We start from the raw sequence: 21,137 nt of genomic DNA, 5'->3' as shown, positions 1-21,137 counted from the left end.
CATTAAATACATCACACGCATCTCGGATAAAAATAAGCATTTCACTGGGACCTAATCTCTCTGATTTGGCAAAGGGATTTGGTCTTGATTCAAATCAAATCAAGTTTATTATCATCCAATTGCACAAGTACAACCTGAAAAAAACATCATTCTTCGGTCCTCAGTGCAAAACATGCAGACACACAACCAGGCATAGCACACATGCAGGCCAACAATACATAAGTAGGACAATTATTCATAGATACATATAAATAAATAAAGCTGGTTTCTGTAAATACGAGATTCTCGGGATGGTTAATGTGGGCAGTTCCTTTGGTCATTCAGCATTCTCATTGCCTGTAGGAAGAAGCTTTCTCAGCCTGACTGATACTCCAGTATCTCTTGCCCAAGGTCATAAGTCGGGAACTACCTGGTGTGGGGACCTCAGGCTGCCACGGAGGGGGGATGGGGACCTTGGACTGCCGACAGGAGCGGGGACCACTGTATCCTGTACTTCTATTGCAAAATATGTACTTATACAAAGACTTTTTAAAAATTTCGGTCATTTGTGTGGGTCAGAAGTTGAGGACTACCTCGAGTGCAACAAGCAAGACACAATACAAAAGTGCAGAGTTACCGAGAGATCAGTTGGTATGGGGCAAAGTGACATAATTTTACAATTTATTCGGGTGTGACCACATAACAGTGGGAGTCAGGAGGTTAGTAACTCATGGAGGGCTGGGGGGGAATGATGGTATCATAGAAAGAAAATTTAAGAGAGGTAATAATCTTAAAAGTTTTAGGGTGCAGGAATAGAAAGGTAGAGCATGAAAAGAAAAGATCTGCTGGGAGTAGGTCACCATGCTTCAGCGCCATAAGACATCGTAAGATGAGAAACAGTAGTAGGGGTCAGGCATTGTCAACTCCATTGGTTCTCAATATATCTGAGAATGGAATTATCTCTTTCCCTTAAGAGCTGAGAGCTCAAGTTGAAATAAAATAGTCTAAGCTGGGATGAAGCATGTTTCTGTTGCGTTCAAGTGAGATACAATCCAGAGGATGAGTTAAGAGTGAGAGGGGAAAGGTTTAGGGAGAATATGGGAGGGAACTACTTCACGGACACAGAGAGGTGGGAGTGTGGAATGAGCTGTCAGCTGAGGTGGGGAATGCGGGGTTAATTTTAACATTTAAGAAAAATTTGGACAGGTACATGGATGGGAGGGGTATGGAGGGCTAGGGACTGGGTTCAGGTCAGTGGGATGCAGCAGAACAATGGTTCAGCACAGACTAGAAGGGCCAAAGGGCCTTTTTCTGTGCTTCAGTGTTCTATGGCTTATGAGGTCTGTGATGTCTGTGTAAAATGCAGGGCCTCTTGTGTCAGTTTCTGGTTTTCCTGAGTTCTAACAGTAAATTAAATTGTCATAATTAACTGCTGCAGGATACAACTTAGCTGAACAAGCATGAAAATGCAGAATCTGGTTGAAGGTTGCCAGGTGACACGACTGTGGTGCAGCAAACAACACAAAACTCAAAAGACCATACAACAGGCTTTAAACAGCTTAAAGTAGAAAGCACTGGATATGTGTGTGGCTTCTGGTTCCACATGCCTGACTGGTTTAGGAAAGGGCCGGCTCGAGTCTTTATTTGGGCCGGTGATTGACAGTCAGCAATGTTGGACCAGCCTCCCAGGTTACCTGCCTGCAGGTACAATGGTTTTTTTTAAATTTTTTTTATTTTTCACACCATGAACCATATTAACCAAAATACACACATACATTTCCCTCTTGAATATACACAGTGTCATTTTCTCCCCTTTTCCCCCTCCCTTCCTTCCCTCCTTCCCATGCCCCTCCCTACCCACTAAACGTTCAACATATACAATACAATAAACCCATTAAACAATGTCATCACACAATGAAAATAAACAAGAAAATTGTATCATCTACTTTTACACACTGGGTCAGTTCATTTTGTCTTCTTCTCATTCTATCATTTTAGGGGGTGGAGATCCGCGGTAGGCCCTCTCTGTTGTGTTCCATATATGGTTCCCAAATTTGTTTGAATACTGTGACTTTATTTTTTAAATTATATGTTATTTTTTCCAATGGAATACATTTATTCATTTCTATGTACCATTGCTATACTCTCTTCTGATTTCCAGGTTGACATTATATATTTTTTTGCTACAGCTAAGGCTATCATAATAAATCTTTTTTGTGCTTCATCCAAATTGAGGCCTAGTTCTTTACTTCTTATATTACTTAGAAGAAAGATCTCTGGATTTTTTGGTATGTTGCTTTTCGTGATTTTATTTAATATCTGATTTAGATCTTCCCAAAAATTTTCCACTTTCTCACATTCCCAAATTGCATGTACTGTTGTTCCCGTTTCCTTCTTACAGCGAAAACATCTGTCTGATACTGTTGGGTCCCATTTATTTAACTTTTGGGGCGTGGTGTATAGCCTGTGTAACCAATTATATTGTATCATGCGTAACCTCGTGTTTATTGTATTTCTCATAGTTCCGGAGCATAGCTTTTCCCATGTTTCATTCTTTATCTTTATGTTTGGATCTTGTTCCCACTTTTGTTTGAGTTTACAGTTTGTTTCCTCTTTCTCTTTCTCTTGCAGTTTGATGTACATGTTTGTTATAAATCTTTTAATTATCATTGTGTCTGTAATCACATATTCAAAGCTGCTTCCTTCTGGTAACCTCAGTCTGCTTCCCAATTTGTCCTTCAAGTAGGTTTTCAGTTGGTGGTATGCAAAATTGTACCGAGTTATACCATATTTGTACTTCATTTGTTCAAAAGGTAATAAATTATTTCCCAAAAAACAATTTTCTATTCTTTTGATCCCTTTTCTCTCCCATCCTCTGAAGGAAAGGTTACAATGGTTGACCCCTGCCATCAGCCAGTAGGAGTGTGCATGCTGGGAAGAACACATCCCATTATCATCTTCTAGAGATATGGAACTGGAGGCAAGGAGAACAAAATGGAATCTATATTTTGCCTCACCCTTTGCAAATGAAGATCAAGAAAAACAAGTGGCATTTATTTGACCAACAGACAATGATCTCTGCACATCTTTTACAGGTATGTATATAATTTTACAAGGACAAACGGTGAAATTTTCTGTATGTATTTCCTTCCAAAGTTCCAAGAAACCCAAAGAATTTTCACAAGTTATCAGCAAGACTACAGGCCTACATCTTTAAGATCTCATATTACAAGTGAAAGCTTCCAGGGCATGTGTGGGATCTTTTATCATCACCTGCATTGACAAACAGACTTTGGCAATTAATCAAGCAGCCAGTTCACAGGGGACAATAATCAGGAAAGAGGTATAGAGGCCACTGATCTCATAACAGTTCAGGAACAGCTGCTACCCTTCCACCATCAGATTCCTGAACAGATTCATTCAGAGAGTCATTTAAGAACTCTTACTTCGCACATTATTTTACACTAAATACTTATATTTTTCTGTATTTGCACAGTCTGTTTGTTTACATTTCTTTCTTTGCTTATATTTCTTCCTTTGTATACGCCTTTCTTCTCGAGGACAGTTTTCAGTTGCTGATATGTATAAATTCTGCCTAAATCCACAGGTTATGGCAGCTCTTAGATTTCAAATTTCAAATTTAGATTCATATTTTAGCTTTATTGACATCACATACAACCCTGAGATTCTTTTTCCTGCAGGTGAGGCAGAATCGCCACTTATTGGTGGTGCAAAAAATAACTGACTCAATGTGCCCGTGTAAACAAATAAAGAAAAGTAAACAAGCTGACTGTCCAATACAAAGTTAAAAAAAATAATCAATCAAGTGAGAAAGTAAGAGTCCTTAAATAAGTCCCTAATTGAGTTTGTTATTGAGGAGTCTGATGATGGAGGGGTAGCAGGTGTTCCTGAACCTGGTGGTGCGGGTCTTGAGGCACCTATACCTCTTTCCTGATGGCAGTGGCGAGAACAGAGCAGGTGCTGGGTGGTGTAGATCCTTGATGATTGCTGCTGCTCCCCGACGGCAGTGTTCCCCGTAGACTTCCTTGATAGTGGGGAGGGCTTTTCATGTAATGTCTTGGGCTGTGTCTTCCACTCTGGGGTATTGGTGTCCCTGTAGCAGACTCATTGTTGGATATTCTGGTAATGTCCGTGCAAACATCTCTGGATCAGTCAAGCAAAACTAAACAGGACAGGGACAGATGTGTTAGCTACGTGAAGATGCTCTCCCTGCTGAACAATAAATATATTACTGCTTCACGGGCCTGCTGAAGAAATATGAGAGCAATTTTTCCTGCAGTAACTCTACACAGCAGAAGACTTTACATAAAGTGCTCAATTGTGTGTGGATACTGGCTAATGCATAATGTGCCGGTTCAACAGTTAAGATCTCCCTTTATCACCGTGAAAATTGGATGAGTCTGACAAAAAATTGAATTGAAAAGCATCCATGACTTGAAATCATAATAACTTGCTATATAAATAAACACAAGGCGTTAAAGACTGTGAGGCCTTCTCCTCGATTAAAAATGGCTGAGTTTTATTTCAAGGGCAGAGTGCAGGTCAGTGGGACTAAGCAAAGAATGGTTTAGGGTAGACGAAAGGGGTTGAAGTGACCTGTTTCTGTGCTGTAATTGCTCTATGGTTTTATAGTTCAAAGAAGAACATTAACCTTTCTTTACATTTCTTCACAATAATATTCATTCTCAAGCCTTGGATCTTGGTGTCCCTTTCACAACTTGCAACAGTGAATCTGGCCAATAAGGCTTTGGTTCTTGTTGATTCCACACCCAGTGCCAAGACATCTGAGAGTTTCTACTGCCATACATCCGCAGGTGTCTGTGGCTATTTCAATTCTTCTGTTGATTTAAGCAGTTGATATTGTTAGACGGGGTTGTTGCACAGGATAAGCAGTGGCCGGGTGGGTGGGTGGTGGTGGGGGGGGTGGGGAATAGGGGTGTGGGTGAATTGTAAAGGGGATAATTTTACAAAGTTTTGAATGACTGTTGGGTATTCGAAAGCCCATGTTGGGAAAGAAAGAAGGGAAGGGATGGAGAAAAAGGTAGGAAAGAGAAATAAAATCAGGAAATATTAGAAAAGCAACACCTGTGGAGAATTAAAAGTCAACATTTCAGTTTCTTCCTCTCTGTATCCACCGCTCTGTTTCTGCCCCTCTGTTTCTCCCCCATTACAGAATTATGTTATTAGTAATCTTTAAGTTATAAAATATATTATTTTTTAGTAAAGGGACTTTGTGGGTTGGATACAGAGAGGCTTACACAAAGACGCATATACACAGAGATGCTGAGTCTGCTATGGACACCTGAAGCAGAGCAATAAATCCCAGCGCAATTGTCCACTGAAATATTGAAGACAATGAATGTTTTCTCAAAGAGACAGTTTGACCGCTAATTCAAGCCCCTTTCACACTTGCAAGTGATCCCAGGAATCAAATGCCAATCGGCCTTAAAAGTGGGAAGTGTGAAAGCAAATCAGCTCAACGCTGGCCTCAACCCCTAGAACAATCCCCGACATCTGCAGACATTGGCATTGAAACAGGCATTGTGGGATTGAAATGACCCAAGTTTTTGCCGTGTAGGAAGAAAAGGTAAAAACTTTGCCATGGGAAAGTCATATTGGGGAGAGAGAGAGTGCGAGGAAATAAATAGCAGTAGCGGACAATTTTTAAACACGTGGAAAATTGGTAGCACTATAGCGGACAATTTATAAAGACCGTGGGGGAAAAAAAGCAATGGCTGACCTGACTTCCCAGAATATCGTGCAGAAACCCCTCTATGAATGCTCCATATATGCAGCCGAGTGTACAACCCTTTCTCTGCTGCATGGAATTCTGGGGGGGGGGGGGGTGGGGGCAGGTCTGACATGGCTTTTTCCCATGATATTTATAAATTATATGCAATAGTGCTACTAAATTTCCCACGCTAGATAAATTGTGCGCTACAGTTTTCCCACGCTGTTTAAAAATTGTCCACTATTGCTATTTATTGCTAGCACTTCCCCATGGCCCCTTATAAAGGTTTATATAGGTCGGCCCAACATCAGGGGCTGAAGGGCTTATACTGCACTGTACATGAAGTTCAATTATGTTATAATTATGCACGATTAATTTTGTTCAAAAACAAGATCATAATACATTGATCAGGATTTAGGGTAGGTCCGCCATCACTCAATGTGTCATGACGTCACCAGTAGAAGGTAGAACAATCCTAATCCCGGGGATAGCTCCTTGCAAGTGTTAAAGTGTTCAGTGTCCCAGTTAGGAGTGGTCAAGTGTGAAAAGCCAAACCCCCCCATTCCTATCCCAGGACACTGAATGGCCAATTTAGTGGGATGCAAGTATGAAAGGGGCTTCAGAGAAGTTAGGAATTCTCCACTGAAACCTGGAACAATTATGTATGCTTAGAAAGCACCTGTGTACACACACAGCCATTCTGCTTGTTGGTCTGAGCAGATAGTTCGGAAGCGTTTCCTCGTAAACTTTTGAAAGAGAGGAACTTCAAACAGAAGTCGGCCGTGATGTCATGTCATGTGATTATGACGCCATGAAGGTATTGCGCCAGTTTCATCTGAAGTCAGAAATGTAGTAGCCTTCAGTGAGAGAGGTATTGTTGTGTTGTATCTCCTGGTCATGGGAGGTACACAGAATCAGTGATTTCGAAGAGAAAGAGCCACCTCATTGTTTCTTCATGTAACCCTTGCTGGGTTTGTGAGCTCAACGTGTAAAATACAAGTTCTGTAATCTCCATGCAAGAGAGGGGGATTTGTGGTAAATCATTTGTATGAAGAAATATTTCTCTGGAAACAAATTGACAAGAGTTCATGAGTTTGAGAATTTTTGAACAGCAGTTTCAAGACTCTGAGTTTCAACGCAAGAGATTTCTCAGACTGAAGTTTAAAATAATCTCTTCAGAATAGGGTGCCTGAACTGTAATGGTTTAGGATTTCACACACACGTTCACACACACACACACACTACACACAGACACACACGCGCGCACATGCACACACACACACACACACACACACACACACACATACGCACACACACACACACACACACACACACACACACACACATTTGCGCATAGTGGGGTTAAGTTTAGAGTTAAGTGAGATTTTATATTATTAATAAAAAATATTGTTTTGAAGATACCATTGTCTTGGTGAATTTCTATTGCTGCTGGTCTATGTCATAATATTCTTCTGTTCTACTTCTTTCATCAAAACTAGAAAAGTTAGAAATAGAAAGTATTTTAAGTTGAGTGGCGGAAAGGCGATGTCTGCAATAGGGTCGAGACCGAATGACACTATTGGTGGTGCAGCTGGGAATGGTGATAAAGACGATTTCCTTGCAACTGATGTGTCTGATGGAGGGGTAAATAGAAGGAAATGAATGAAAACAGAAGATAGGATAAATGTTTGAGCTGTGAGATTCAAATGAACTGCATTTGCTGAAAATCCAAAATAAAAGGATTCAGGCAGCATCTGGTGAAAATGAAATTAACGTTACAGGGCAATGACTAATCAGAACTGGCCTGTTTGAACACATCTGATCACCTGAAATGTTTAATTCAAGAAAGAGTCCTGAGGGCTCTGAGAGGAGAGAATTGATAGAGGTATTTAAAATTATAAGGTGTATAGGCTTTTCCTACTGAGATACAAACCAGAGGATATGGGTTAAGAGTGAAAGGGGTAAAAGTTTAGGGGGAACATCTTCACACAGAGAGTGGTGGGAATATGGAACGAGCTGCCAGATGGAGTGGTGAATGTAGGCTCAGTTTTGACATTTAAGAAGAATTTGTACAGTTACATGCATAGGAGAGGTATGGAGGGCTATGCACTGGGCGCAAGTCAGTGGGACGCGGCAGAAAAATGGTTAAGCACAGACTAGAAGGGCTAAAGAGCCTGTTTCTGTGCTGTAATGTTCTATGCCTAGATTGGAAAATGTGGTGCTATTTCCTGGGCCTTATTAGAAGAGTGTAAGAGGACAGAGACGGAGAAATTGGAGTGGGAATTGGATGTAAAACTGAAGCTCAGGCTCAATCTTGCTGACTGAAAGGTGGTTAAGTATTGGTGGAGATGAAGGAGTGAACCAGGGAATTGAGGAGGGACTGGCTCCTTTAAAATGCTGAAAGGGGAGAGAAGATGAAGATGTATCAGATGATGGAATCGTCAAGAGGTTGGCAGGTATTGCAGGGGATGATGTATCAAGTGTGGAGTCTGGTGGGGTGGAAAGTGAGATAAAGTGAATCTTTTTCTTGGTCAGGATGATAAGATTTGAGAGAAGTGCAGGAAATGGAACATATGTTTTGAGGATCCTGCCAAATACATTGGAGAGAAATCCAGGTTTGAAGGAAAATAAAGGCATCTCATCCGTACTGGTATGGAAAGTATCGTCGCTTCACAGAAAAGGGAAACAGGAGAATGTAGAAGAAAGGAGTCCTTACTGGAAACAGACTGGAAGGAAACAGAGTCAAGGTCATTGACCAGAAACGTGAACTTTGTTTCAATTCAACCCACTAATGACATCATGAAGAAAGCATGTCAGCACCTCTACTTCCTCAGGAGTTTGCGGAGGATTGGTATGACATTAAGAAACCCTGGAAAATTTCTACAGATGTGTGGTGGAAAGCGTGCTGATTGGCTGAAGCACTGTCTGGTATGGGGACACCAATACTCCTGTGCATAAGGCCCTCCAAAAGGTAGTGGACACAGCCCAGGATATCACAGGCAAAACCTTCCCCACCATCGAGGATATTTAAAGGAAGCGGTGCCATCGGAAAGCAGCAGCAAACATCAAAGATGCACCCAACCCAGCACACGCTCTGCTCTCACTTCTACCATCAGGAAAGAGGTATCGATGCCACAAAAGTCACACCACCAGGTTCAGGAACAGCTGCTACCCCTCCATCATCAGACACCTCAACGACAAGGACTCATTTCAGAACTCTCAATGGTGTTCTTTATTGATTTTTTTTTTCTCTCTGTATTGCACAGTCAGTTCATTTACATTTCTTTATTTCTTTACATGTGTATGCTGAGTGCAGTTTTGTTTTGCATTACCAATGAGTGGTAATTCTGCCTGGCTCACAGGAAAAAGAATCTCAGGGTTGTTTGTGATGCCATATATGTACTCTTAACAATAAATCTGAAAGCTGAAATAACCACAGATGCTGCCTGATGAGTATATTTCAGCTTTCCAGCCTCTGTAAAATTGTGGCAACCATTAAATAGATATATTTCCACAAGGAGCAGAACTATGTGCCAGGCAACTGTTAGTCATGTTGATCGACAGTAAATATTAACTGGGATATGTGGGTAATATCTGTCACATTTGTGGCCCAAAATGTGAAATTAATAACACCATCACCACATGCTTTACCAGTTGAACATCTCCGTGTCTTTATTTTCCTGCTTCCATTATTCCACCATTTCGCGCCCTCCCTACCTCCAGTGCATACCATCTGACTTCCGGTCAGGTTAATACATATCATGTATATTCATTATCATGACATCCCTCCTTTCACCAGAAATAAACTTTATATCTTTATGTTTTAATGTAAACACTTTAACACCATCAATAGCATTTTTCTGCCTTCTGAACCAACAAAACAACTTCAAATTCAAAACAAAAACAACTTCAAATTCCCTCTTCACAAAATGTAACATAAACATGTTATAACCAAATGTAATATAATAGCTCAACTGTTCTTCTGTAATTATACTAATACAATGCTCACCTCATATGCAAAATGTAAACATTTAAATTTATACACCTCACATGTTTAAATTCCAATACTTTTGTTTTTTTTTCATTTAATACCAAATAGTCGACTAAACAAAATGCAATTCATACAGCACTCGTACATGTACTTTATGATGTATTGATCAAATCACTGTCCAAATGTTCCCATTATCATTTCTCTTCCTTGGTGAGTAACATTACTGCGCTTCATTGAAAATCATTCCAACTATCACAAACTTTCACTTTCGTGATAATGCGGGCACGATTAGACATATGGCACAAACTCTTCATATCGCTTAGGTGGTGTCCTGTCCCGTCTCGGCCTTCCTGCAATGCTACTGTCGCAACTTGGTTGTTCACCCTCAGCACCGGAATCACTGCTCGCTGCAGCCTCTGGTGTTTCTGGGACTCTGGCCACTTCATCGGGAATGCTGGTAACTACCTCTGGAACATCATCTGGTCCCTCAGGTTGAGCATCTCGTATTGGACTTCCAACCACTTCACTCGGTGTCGCTCCGGATTGGTACTTTTTGACACCAGACATGTTTCTTTTGTACAGGACTCCAGCTGGAGACTTGACTGTCACCATACTGCCGCTTCTGGATACAACAGTGTAGGGTTGATGGTAATAAGGTGCGTCTAGCTTACCACCACTCTCTTGCCTCATCAGAACATTATCTCCAGGCATGATGTCTGAGTACCTGGCCCTACGTCTCGAGTCTGTGTACAGCTTTGCTGCTCCCTTCTTTTCAGCATCGTGGTCCCTCATCTCCTGGTCGTCCCTGATTTCCTTTATTTTGGGCAATTTTGTGCGGATTTTCCTCCCAAAAAGTACTTCTGCTGGACTTTTTCCTGTGGTTGCATGAGGCGTTGCCCGATAGACAGCTACATAGGATAGCAATGCTTCTCTCCAGTTCTGTCCTTCTGCATGAGCAATCCGTAATCATTTTTCGATGGACTGATTTTGTCTCTCTACTTCCCCATTGGCTTGCGGCCATTTAGGAGTTACTTTATGATGGTGGATACCTGTGGTCCTCATGTATTCAGCAAATGTCTCTGAAATGAACTGTGGACCATTGTCAGAGTATAGCGTAACAGGCAATCCATACCTCACGAAGATCTCTGCCAATGCTTGTATTGTTTTTTCAGTGGTCGTTGACCTCATCACAGAATACTCATCGTATCTGCTGTAGTAATCTACCACTACCATGATTGTCTCACCAGTTGGTAAAGGTCCGAGAAAATCGACAGCTACATCGATCCATGGTCCTGTCGGGAGTTGCGTACTCCGGATTGGCTCTGGAGGATTACTCCTACTTGTGAGTTGACACCCATGGCAGGTTTTGACGAATTTCTCTGCGTCTTTATCACAACCTGGCCACCACACTTTACTCCTGAGGTTTTGCTTGGTACCAACAATACCTAGGTGTCCTTCATGAGCTAATGATACGATCTTCGGTCTCAACCTCTGCGGTATCACCAATCTACACCCCCTCAATACACACTGCCCGATGCAACAAAGTTCGTCTCTAATGGGAATGTAAGCCTTGTGAATGCACTTGTCCCATTGTCCACTTTGGATACATGCTCTAACTTCCATGAGTTCTGAGTCATGTTCGGACTCTCTCTCGACTTCCCTCATTGTCACAGCTTCCGGTGTCCACTGAATAGCTATGAAGCGTACAAAGCTCTCTGCTTCTGTCCCCAATTCTGACTTGGATTGTGGGCATCCATCTTTCAACAATCTGGACAGCAGATCAGCAATGTTTGCTTTCCCGGCAATGTGAACTACTCTGTACTTGTACAGTTGGAGTCTGAGCACCCATCGTTCTATCCTGGCACATGGTTTGGACCTGGCAGCATAGATCACCTCCAATGGTTTATGGTCTGTGATGAGTTCAAATTCAATGCCATACAAAAATGCATGGAATCTCTTGCAGGCCCATACAAGTCCAAGTGCTTCTTTCTCTGTCTGAGAATATCTCCTTTCCACATCTATCAAAGATCTGCTGGCATAGGCAATGATTCTTGGTACCACATCACGCATCTGGACCAACACGGCTCCTAAACCAACAGGACTAGCATCCGCTATGACTTTGGTTGATGCAGCTGGATCATAATACCCAAGAGTATCGGCATTCGTCAGACTTTGTTTCAGAGCTGTGAATGCTTCCTTCTGCTCAGAGCCAAAATGGAATGGTACACCTTTCCTGGTTAGTTTCCTCAGTGGTTCTGCCAGTGTAGCAAAATTAGGGATGAACTTTGCGCAATAATTAACCAATCCCAAGAAACTCCTCATCTCCGTTGCATTCTGGGGTTCACGTGCATCTGCAACAGCTTTCACCTTGGCATCAGCTGGGTTCAGTCCTTCCCGTGTAAGCCTGTGTCCCATGAAGTCCATCTCTGACACACCAAACTGGCACTTGTCTCCATTCACGGTAAGGCCTGTCCCCTGTAGTCTGGATAGCACACACTTCAACCGTCTGTCATGCTCTTCCTTTGTAGCCGCATGGACTATGATGTCATCAGAAATGTTGGCAACTCCAGGAATGCCTTGAATCACTCGATGGATTTCATACTGGTAGATCTCAGAAGCTGCATTGATGCCGAATGATAGTCTCTTGTACCGGTACAATCCACAGTGAGTCACAAATGTTGTCACGTCCCTGGATTCTGGGTCCAGCTCTAATTGATGATAGCCCCATTTTAAATCAATTTTTGAGAACACCTGATTGGTAGTTAACTCTTGAAGTATTTCCTCCACTGTTGGTATGGGGTGTCATTCTCGAATTATAGCTTCATTGGCTATCCTCATATCAACACACAGTCTTATGTCACCATTTGGTTTGGGCACGATAACTACTGGGCTGACCCATTGTGTTGAATGTTCTACAGGTTCAATAATGTCTTGCTCGATCAACTCTTTGATTTTGGCCTCGACTTTCCCACGAAGTCCAAATGGAGTTCTGCGCACTGGTTGCGCCTTGGGTTTGACCGTTTTGTCCACTGCTAGCTTTAGTTGTCGACCTTTCAGCTTTCCTACTCCCTGGAAAACTGCGGGGAATTCTTGCTTCATATCCTCGTATGACTGAACTGAATTGACACGAGCTCCAATATGATGTATTGCCAGGTCTTGCGCCGTGCGTCTACTCAGCAATGGTTCTCCCCTCTTGTCTATGGCAACAAACTCTGCTTTGGTGTACTTGTCACCAGCTTCAACAGTCGCAGTGAAACATCCAATGGTCTGCAATGGCTTGGTTGCTGTGTATGGATACAGTTTCTTTGAACACTTCTTTGATGTACAAATGATCTTTTTTTCTTTTCAATTTCTCCCATAAATGTCGGTCAATTACATTACTGTCACTGCCTGAGTCTACAATGACCGGAACTGTCACGCCACCAATTATCACTGGGACCTTCTCATGATGTACATCATTCAATGTAAACTGATAGTATTTCTGCCCATCCTGGTTGTCATCATCATCGTCACATTCTGGGTCACCTTCTGTATGGCGAATAGTGTCTTTCTTTCCAGGAGACTTTCCTTTCCCCCAATCTTTGCCCTTAGAAGCTGTACTCTTCCCATTCTGGTTTGCATTTGACTTACTTTTGCACTTCTTTGCAAAGTGGTCCTTACCTCCACACTTTCTACAAACTTTGCCTTTTGCTGGGCAGCATGGGTCTTTTCCAAAATGACCTCTGTTTCCACATCTATAACATTCCAAGTCATGTGTCGGCATATTTCTTGGCTGGCTATGGCTATGCGAGAGCCTATTTACTTGTTGACCGACTTTGTCTTTACTGGGCTGGCTTGAGTTGTCTTTCAGTTTCATGGTATGAAATTGCCCCTCAACAGCCTCTAATGCAGCAGCATTTGCTAAAGCATTGGTAAGTTTCAACTCACCCCCTTTTTCCAGCAATCGCCTTCTGAGTTTGTCTGATGTGCAGTGCTGCACAACTTGATCCAATAACTGGTTGCCCAAATCAGCTGCCACGTAATTGCATCCAACAGCCAGTTGTCACAATCTCGTCACGTACTGGGCAACTGTTTCTCCATCTTCTTGTTTTGTTTTGCGAAACAAATGGCATTGAAATGTAGCATTCGGTGTCACCACATAGTGTGCATTCAATGCATCTACGGCTTTCTGGTATTCCTCCTTCCTTCCAGTATTCGAAAGCGTCTTAAAAGTTTCCCGAACTGCGGGTCCTGCGGTGAAGAGAAGTAACACCCTCCGCTGCGCTTTATGTTCCTCCGTACTGCTATCGAGAAATAGGCCACGACTGTCAGCGTAGGCTTCAAATTCTTCCAGCCGTGCCTTCCACTTCACACTCACAGTGCTTGCATCACCCGTTGGGTCAAAATGAGGAACACCACGAAGTGCTAGAAATTCAGCTCCTGTGACTGCCGTGAAGAAAACCTTCCAGCTCAAAGCCACCGAATCAAAATCCAAAATGTTTATCACATTTAAAATCCAAAATGTTTATCCTCGTCGCCAATGTCACATTTGTGGCCCAAAATGTGAAATTAATAACACCATCACTGCGTGCTTTACCAGTTGAACATCTCCGTGTCTTTATTTTCCTGCTTCCATTATTCCACCATTTCGCGCCCTCCCTACCTCCAGTGCATACCATCTGACTTCCGGTCAGGTTAATACATATCATGCATATTCATTATCATGACAATATCCAGGCCCTTCTCTTAAATATGGCAATTCAATTTATTTGTACATTTGGGAGGGCCACTGAGCCTTCAGTTGAACTGTACTCTAAAAGGGTGCCAGTAAAGAGTTAGTGAAAGCCAATGCCACTGGCTCTCATCATGGTGGGAGAATTACTGTAGCATCAATGTTGAGCAAACAGAATTTTAGTCCAGTGGCCTAAGCCACGGTTTTGTAAGTTGCTAGATAACTTGGACCTGCTTTACTTTGCTCCCATTTGGTACGTTCTTTCCTCATCTTGTCCCAGTTCTCCCCAACCTCTTTAAGAGTGCCTTTTCTTACCACCATTAAAATATCCATTCATTCCTCAGAGAAGGGGCAAGTAACTTGTAGCACCTTTAATGCAGCAAATTATTCAACTGAACTTCAATGAAAAGCTGACAGATTTGATCTTAGTTGGTTGACACAACCATGGTTAAGAGCTCTTGATTTCATTTCTCTGCACAAAATTAATGCGAACCAGGATTAAAGTGATAGATATCAATACTGAAACTGATAGGAGATCAACATATCCCTTCCAACAGGAAACTGAATGTATATATATATATATATATATATATATCAATAACATTGATCACATCAGGTCAGATGCTATTTATTGTTATGTAACACAACAGAAATGTAATATTACACCAAAGTGCCTTTAGTGTGTCATAAGGCCGATAAAGATTTGCTATTAGCATTGTCCGACGCCCCTTGCAGTCAGAGAAATGAACGCAAAAGTGAATGTTCTCCCCCCCCCTCCCACCCCATGTGCCCATGGATTCACCTCCAGCATTCACACAGCCTCTGCAGCAGACACAGACTCCTGTTCAGTTCAGACCATCAGCGACCCAAGCACAGATCCTAATCTCTGACACAATGAGGAAGCCTTCAGCGCCCAAGGCTCTCCGGGAGCCGTTCTTGCCCTCAGCACCCTCTCAAATCCCAGCAGCCTGCAGCTTGGTCTGAGTCCTTTGATCTCGTCACCAGCAGCCAGGCACCTGTGTGGGTTTCTCGCCCCGCGAGTAACCAACAGCTCATTGCCTGTTTGTCTTTCAGATGCAGAGCCCCTCACTGGTCCATCACCATGGTCACTGTCCTTGAGGTAATCTCCTCTGCTTCTTCTTCTCAATGCGAGGTGCCCTCCCCGTTTCTGGTGCCCTGCGCCAGTCCGCTGCTTGCCGGAGTCTGCAACCCTCCATGACCCCTGATGAAAACAGATGCCACCATCTTGGTCCTACATCATTTTCAATAAAACACTGTTGCCCTCTTTAACAGTCTGTTTAAAGCCTGTTGCAAATGAGACTGGGCAGTAGGACCCTATTGGGGAGCGCTGTGACTCCATTCCCCGCTCTCCCTGGGCTCTGGGTCCTATGCAGCAGGGCTGCCATTTATTTTTCAGCAATGAGATTCCATAGATATCCTGACTGAATCCTGCTCAGATGGATAATGTCTTCTTCCTTTGAAACCTTCCTGTGAGGTAAGGCCAAATCCACCTTTATTCCTCTCAAAAGAGCAGTTTGCTGTTCATTTTCAAGCTATATAGAAGCTATGTTCCTGCACCAAATCCATATCAGAATTTAGCTCTGAAATAAACTAAATAATGTGAAAGACATATTTTCCTCTCAGACCTATTGTTTCAATTATGTATATCAATCATTTCATTCTCACCAGTAAAAGAAAAAAACTCATGGTATTACTTTAGCTGCTTCAATCTGTTATACATGTTGGTTGTCAGAGATCAGGTTTTCTCAGTGCCTGCATGCCCAATGTGGTAGGTCTAGTTATCCTGCCTTTCAGTTTCTACTGGCCATTTTCCATAGTACAGTGATTCTACCTTAGTACAATATTCTCAAAATATGTAAGGGGAATCAGTACTAATCAACGAGTTCTGTGTGTGTGTGAGACAGAGAGAGAAGATAACAGATAAATTAATAGAGGGATAAGATTACACGGAGAGCTGGCATACGCTTGATGATTAGATTAGATTAGGTTCAACTTCCTTGTCATTGTGCCAATAAAATACAAAGCCAATGAGATACAATTAGCATCCAACCAGAAGTTAAAAAATAGTGCTATCTACAAATACAAATAACTACATGCAAATAAAAACAAGTGCATTCAGCAAGCAAACAATTATAAAAGTACTGACAGTGCAATGTGAGTGCGGTACCACTCAGCACTGGGATTTAAGGTTCAGCAGGGTGACAGCCTCAGGACAAAAAGCTCCTCTTGAGCCTGCTGGTTCAAGAGTGAAGGCTCCTGTAGCACCTGCCGGATGGGAGAAGAGTAAAAAGTCCGGAGCTTGGGTGAGAAGCATCCCTGATGATGCTCTTCACCCGGCCCAGGCAGCGTTCCTGATAGATGTTCTCAATCGTGGGCAATTGAATGCTGATCATCTGTGGGCAGTTTTCACCACCCACTGAAGTGCTTTACGGTCTGATACGAGACAATTCCCATACCACACTGAGATGCCACAGGTGAGTATGCTCTCAGTGGTACAGCAGTGAGCTGAGTGGCCTTCTACTTCATTAATAAAATATAAGAAATGAGGAAACATGTTCAGATTTTAAGAGCTTGGTAGTAGAGGGCACATCAACAGTGAACAGAGAACATGGAACAGTACAATGTAGGAACAGGGCCTTTGGACTACAATGTCAGCAGTGAAAATGATGCTAAATGAAACTAAAACTCTACTGCTTGCACATGCATATCCTTCTAATCCCCGCATATGCATCTGTCTATCTAGAAACCTGCTAAATGCTGCAATCATATCTACAGTCACAGCACCCCAGCAATCTGTTCCAGTATTAACACTCTTGTCCCCACATACTTCCCTTAAAACTTTCCCCCTTTCATCTGCAGTGTATTCCTTCAAGTATTTGAGTTTTTCACCCAGGATAAAAAGATTCTGATTGTCTGCCCTATCTATGCCTCCCATAATTTTATAACTGTGTGCAGTTTTGGTCACCTTATCTAAGGAAGGATGTTCTTGCAATGGAGGGAGAGCAGAGTGATTCACCAGGCTGATACCTGGAATGGCAGGAATGACTTATGAGGAAAGATTGCGCAAATTGGGATTGTACTCCCTGGAGTTTAGAAGATTGAGAGGGGATCTCATAGAGACATATAAAATTCTGGCAGGACTGGACAGAGTGGATGCCCATGGGATGTTTCCAGTGATGGGAAAATCCAGAACCCGGGGCCATGGTTTGAGGATAATAGGCAAACCATTTAGGACCGAGATGAGGAGGAATTTCTTGACCCAGAGGGTGGTGAATCTATGGAATTCATTGCCACAGAGGGCAGTAGAGGCAGGTTCATTAAATATATTTAAGAGGGAATTAGATCTATTTCTTCAGTATAAGGGTATTAAAGGTTACGGAGAGAAGGCGGGGACGGGGTACTGAACTTTAAGATCAGCCATGATCTCGTTGAATGGCGGAGCAGGCTCGAAGGGTCGAATGACCTATTCCTGCTCCTATCTTCTATGTTTCTATGTTTCTATATCCATCCATCAGTTTGTGTTTCGGTCATATATTGAATTAAAACATACATATGCCCAAAATTCAAACATGTCACATCCAAACAGGTACAGTGCCCTCCATAATGTTTGGGGAAAAGACGTTTTTTTTCTCTTTTGTTTGCCCCTGTGCTCCACAGTTTTTAATTTGTTTTAAACAATTCACATGTGATTAAAGTGCACATTCCAGATTTTATTCAAGGGCATTTGTACAAATCTTGGTTTGACTGCCCTTTTGATACATCGTCCCCTCATTTCAGGGCACCATAATATTTGGAACATAGCAAAGGCATGTGTATTAAAGTAGTCACATTTAGAACTTTGTTGCATATCCCTTTCATACAATGACTGCTTGAAGTCTGTGATTCATAGACATCACCAGGTGCTGAGCATCTTCTCTGGTGATGCTCTGCCAGGCCTCTACTGCAGCCACCTTCAGCTCCGACTTGTTTTAGCGGGGGGTGGGGGGGGGGGGGATTGTCCATTAAATTTAATGTCTTAATCACATGTGAATTGTAATAAATTTTATACTGTGGAGCAAAGGGGCAAATTTGTCTTTGTTCCAAACATCATGGAGGGTACTGTAAGATGCTGTAAGATAAGTATGATCAGATTTCAGATTTATTGTCAGAGTACATACATGACATCACATACAGCCCTGAGATTCTTTTCCTGTGAGCGTGGCAGAATTACCACTTATTAAAAATCCATAAAAAAGACATAGTTACACACACGTAAACAAATAAAGAACTGTAAACAGATGATGAATGTAAACAAATTGACTGCAATACAGACAGAATTTTAAAAAAATCAATAAAGTGCACAAGTAAGAGTCCTTAAATGAGTCCCTGATTCAGTTTGTTGTTGAGGAATCCGATGGTGCATGGGTAGCATCTGTTCCTGAACCTGGTGGTGCGAGTCTTGTGGCACCTAGACCTCTTTCCTGATGGCAGCAGCGAGAACAGAGCATGTGCTGGGTGATGATTGCTGCTGCTCTCCGACAGCAGTGACCCCTGTAGATATTCTCAATAGTGGGGAGGGTTTTGCCTGTGATGTCCTGAGCTGTATCCACTACCTTTTGGAGGGCTTTGCGCTCAGGGGTATTGATGTCTTCATACCAGACCGTGATGCAGGCAGTCAGCACACTTTCCACCACATATCTGTAGAAATTTGCCAAGGTATCTGGTGTCATTCCAAGCCTCCGCAAACTTGTGAGGAAATAGAGGTGCTAACATACTTTCTTCACGATGCCATTAGAGTGTTGCATCCAGTAAAGATTCTCCGAGATAGTGACTCCCAAGAACTTAAATTTGCTCACCCTCTCTACCTCTGATTTCCCCCCCCCCCCAATGATCACTGGATCGTACACCTCTGGTTTTCCCTTCCTGAAGTCAGCAATCAGCTCCTTAGTTTTAGTGACAGGGTTTATGCTTACAAGAGTAAAACATGAAAGTCTGCAGAAGTAAAATATGATGCTAGAGAAACTCAGCTGGTCAAACAGGTAACTATCATTTTAGGCTTGAGCCCTTCATCAAAGTATGAATAAATGTAGACAGGCACCCAAAAGAGAATGGTGGGAGGATGGCAGGAAGTACAGTTTCTCATACAGTGGCCATCAGTTGGTTTGGAGGTAGTTTACAACCCAATGGTATGAACATCAGATTTTCCAATTTTAGGTTACCCACATACCCTGATGTTCTTTCCCTCACACGCACTCACCTATCCAGCAAGTTTTTTTCTCCTTCTGTGCACCTGTCTCCTGCTCTTCCCTTTCCCCACCTGCTCATCCTTCCTCCTCACCTGTTTCCACCTATCATTCAGCAGCTTCTGTGTCACTCTTCCCTCTCAGTCCTGATGCATGGTCTTGACCTCAAGCATCGATTTGCACCTTTTGCCTCTGCACAGACAATGTCTGACTTGCTGAGTCTATCCAGCATTCTTCTTGTTACTTAGTTGAGAGATATTAGTGGAAAGTTATTGAGATTCTACAATAGTCCATTGTTATTTTGATGCAATATCACATTCTCAACCATCTGACCTAATCTCAAGATTTTATTAGCAATTCACTCAGTTTAATAAAACTTTAATGGTTAGACAATTGGTGCTGGGAATAACATTGATTATCAAATATATTCCTGCTTTGCAAGAAATTGGCCCTGATTAATCCTCACCTCTTTGCATTCTTTTATTACAAATCTCTATCAGAGATTTAAACAATCACTCGGCTGGTAGGAATACCTGTGTTTGAGTCAAACAGACCATTAAATAATCGAATAAAAGAAACAATTTGGACAATCTCTTGATCAAAAAATACTTCTGGAAGCATTCCATATCAATGTACATTAAAGCAAGTTCACCAGGATTTTAAGTGTTTAGGTTTTAATTTTTAATGTTTCCTTGAAGAGTTGAGTATTTCTCCAAAGTGAGCAAGGAGAGAAAAACAGGGGAGAATATTTAAGAAAAAAAGGCTACATGCTACAGAAAGTCCTGCAATAGATAGAGTGGAAGGCCCAGCTAAAGGTAATGGACACAGCCTAGGACATCACAGACAAAACCCTCCCCACAATCTGAGGACATCTACAGGGAACGCTGGGGTTGGAGAGCAGCAGCAATCATCAAGGATCCACACCACCCAGCACATGCTCTGTTCTCGCTGCTGCCATCAGGAAAGAGATACGTGTGCCACAAGATTCGGGTTCAGGAATAGTTGCTACCCCTCCACCATCAGATTCATGAACAAAAGATTCATTCAGGGACTCATTTAAGAACTCTTACTTCGCACATTATTTTACACTAAATACTTAAATTTTTCTGTATTTGCACAGTCAGTTTGTTTCTATTTATCTTTGTTTCCATTTCTCTCTGTATACATTTCTTTCTCTTGAGAATAGTTTATAGTTACTGGCAATTAAAAAATCTGCCTGGCCTATAGGAAAAAAAAATAATCTCAGGGATGTATGTGATGCCATGTATGTACTCTGACAATAAATTTGAACTTTGCAGAAAGAAATGATAAGCAAGTGGATTGTGAATAGAGAGGAAGAAAAGACTATTTTTGTCAATGCTCCACAAGAGGGACCTACACAGTCTGAGGGTGTTCGGGGGACCCACATGGGTGGTGGGCTGCTCATGGGAACAAGGCATGGAGGTCGGGATTCGGGAGGGA

Source organism: Narcine bancroftii, chromosome 5 (genome assembly GCF_036971445.1).
Source record: "Narcine bancroftii isolate sNarBan1 chromosome 5, sNarBan1.hap1, whole genome shotgun sequence".
Classification (NCBI taxonomy): Eukaryota; Metazoa; Chordata; class Chondrichthyes; order Torpediniformes; family Narcinidae; genus Narcine; species Narcine bancroftii.
Note: the sequence above shows the minus strand (reverse complement) of the source record.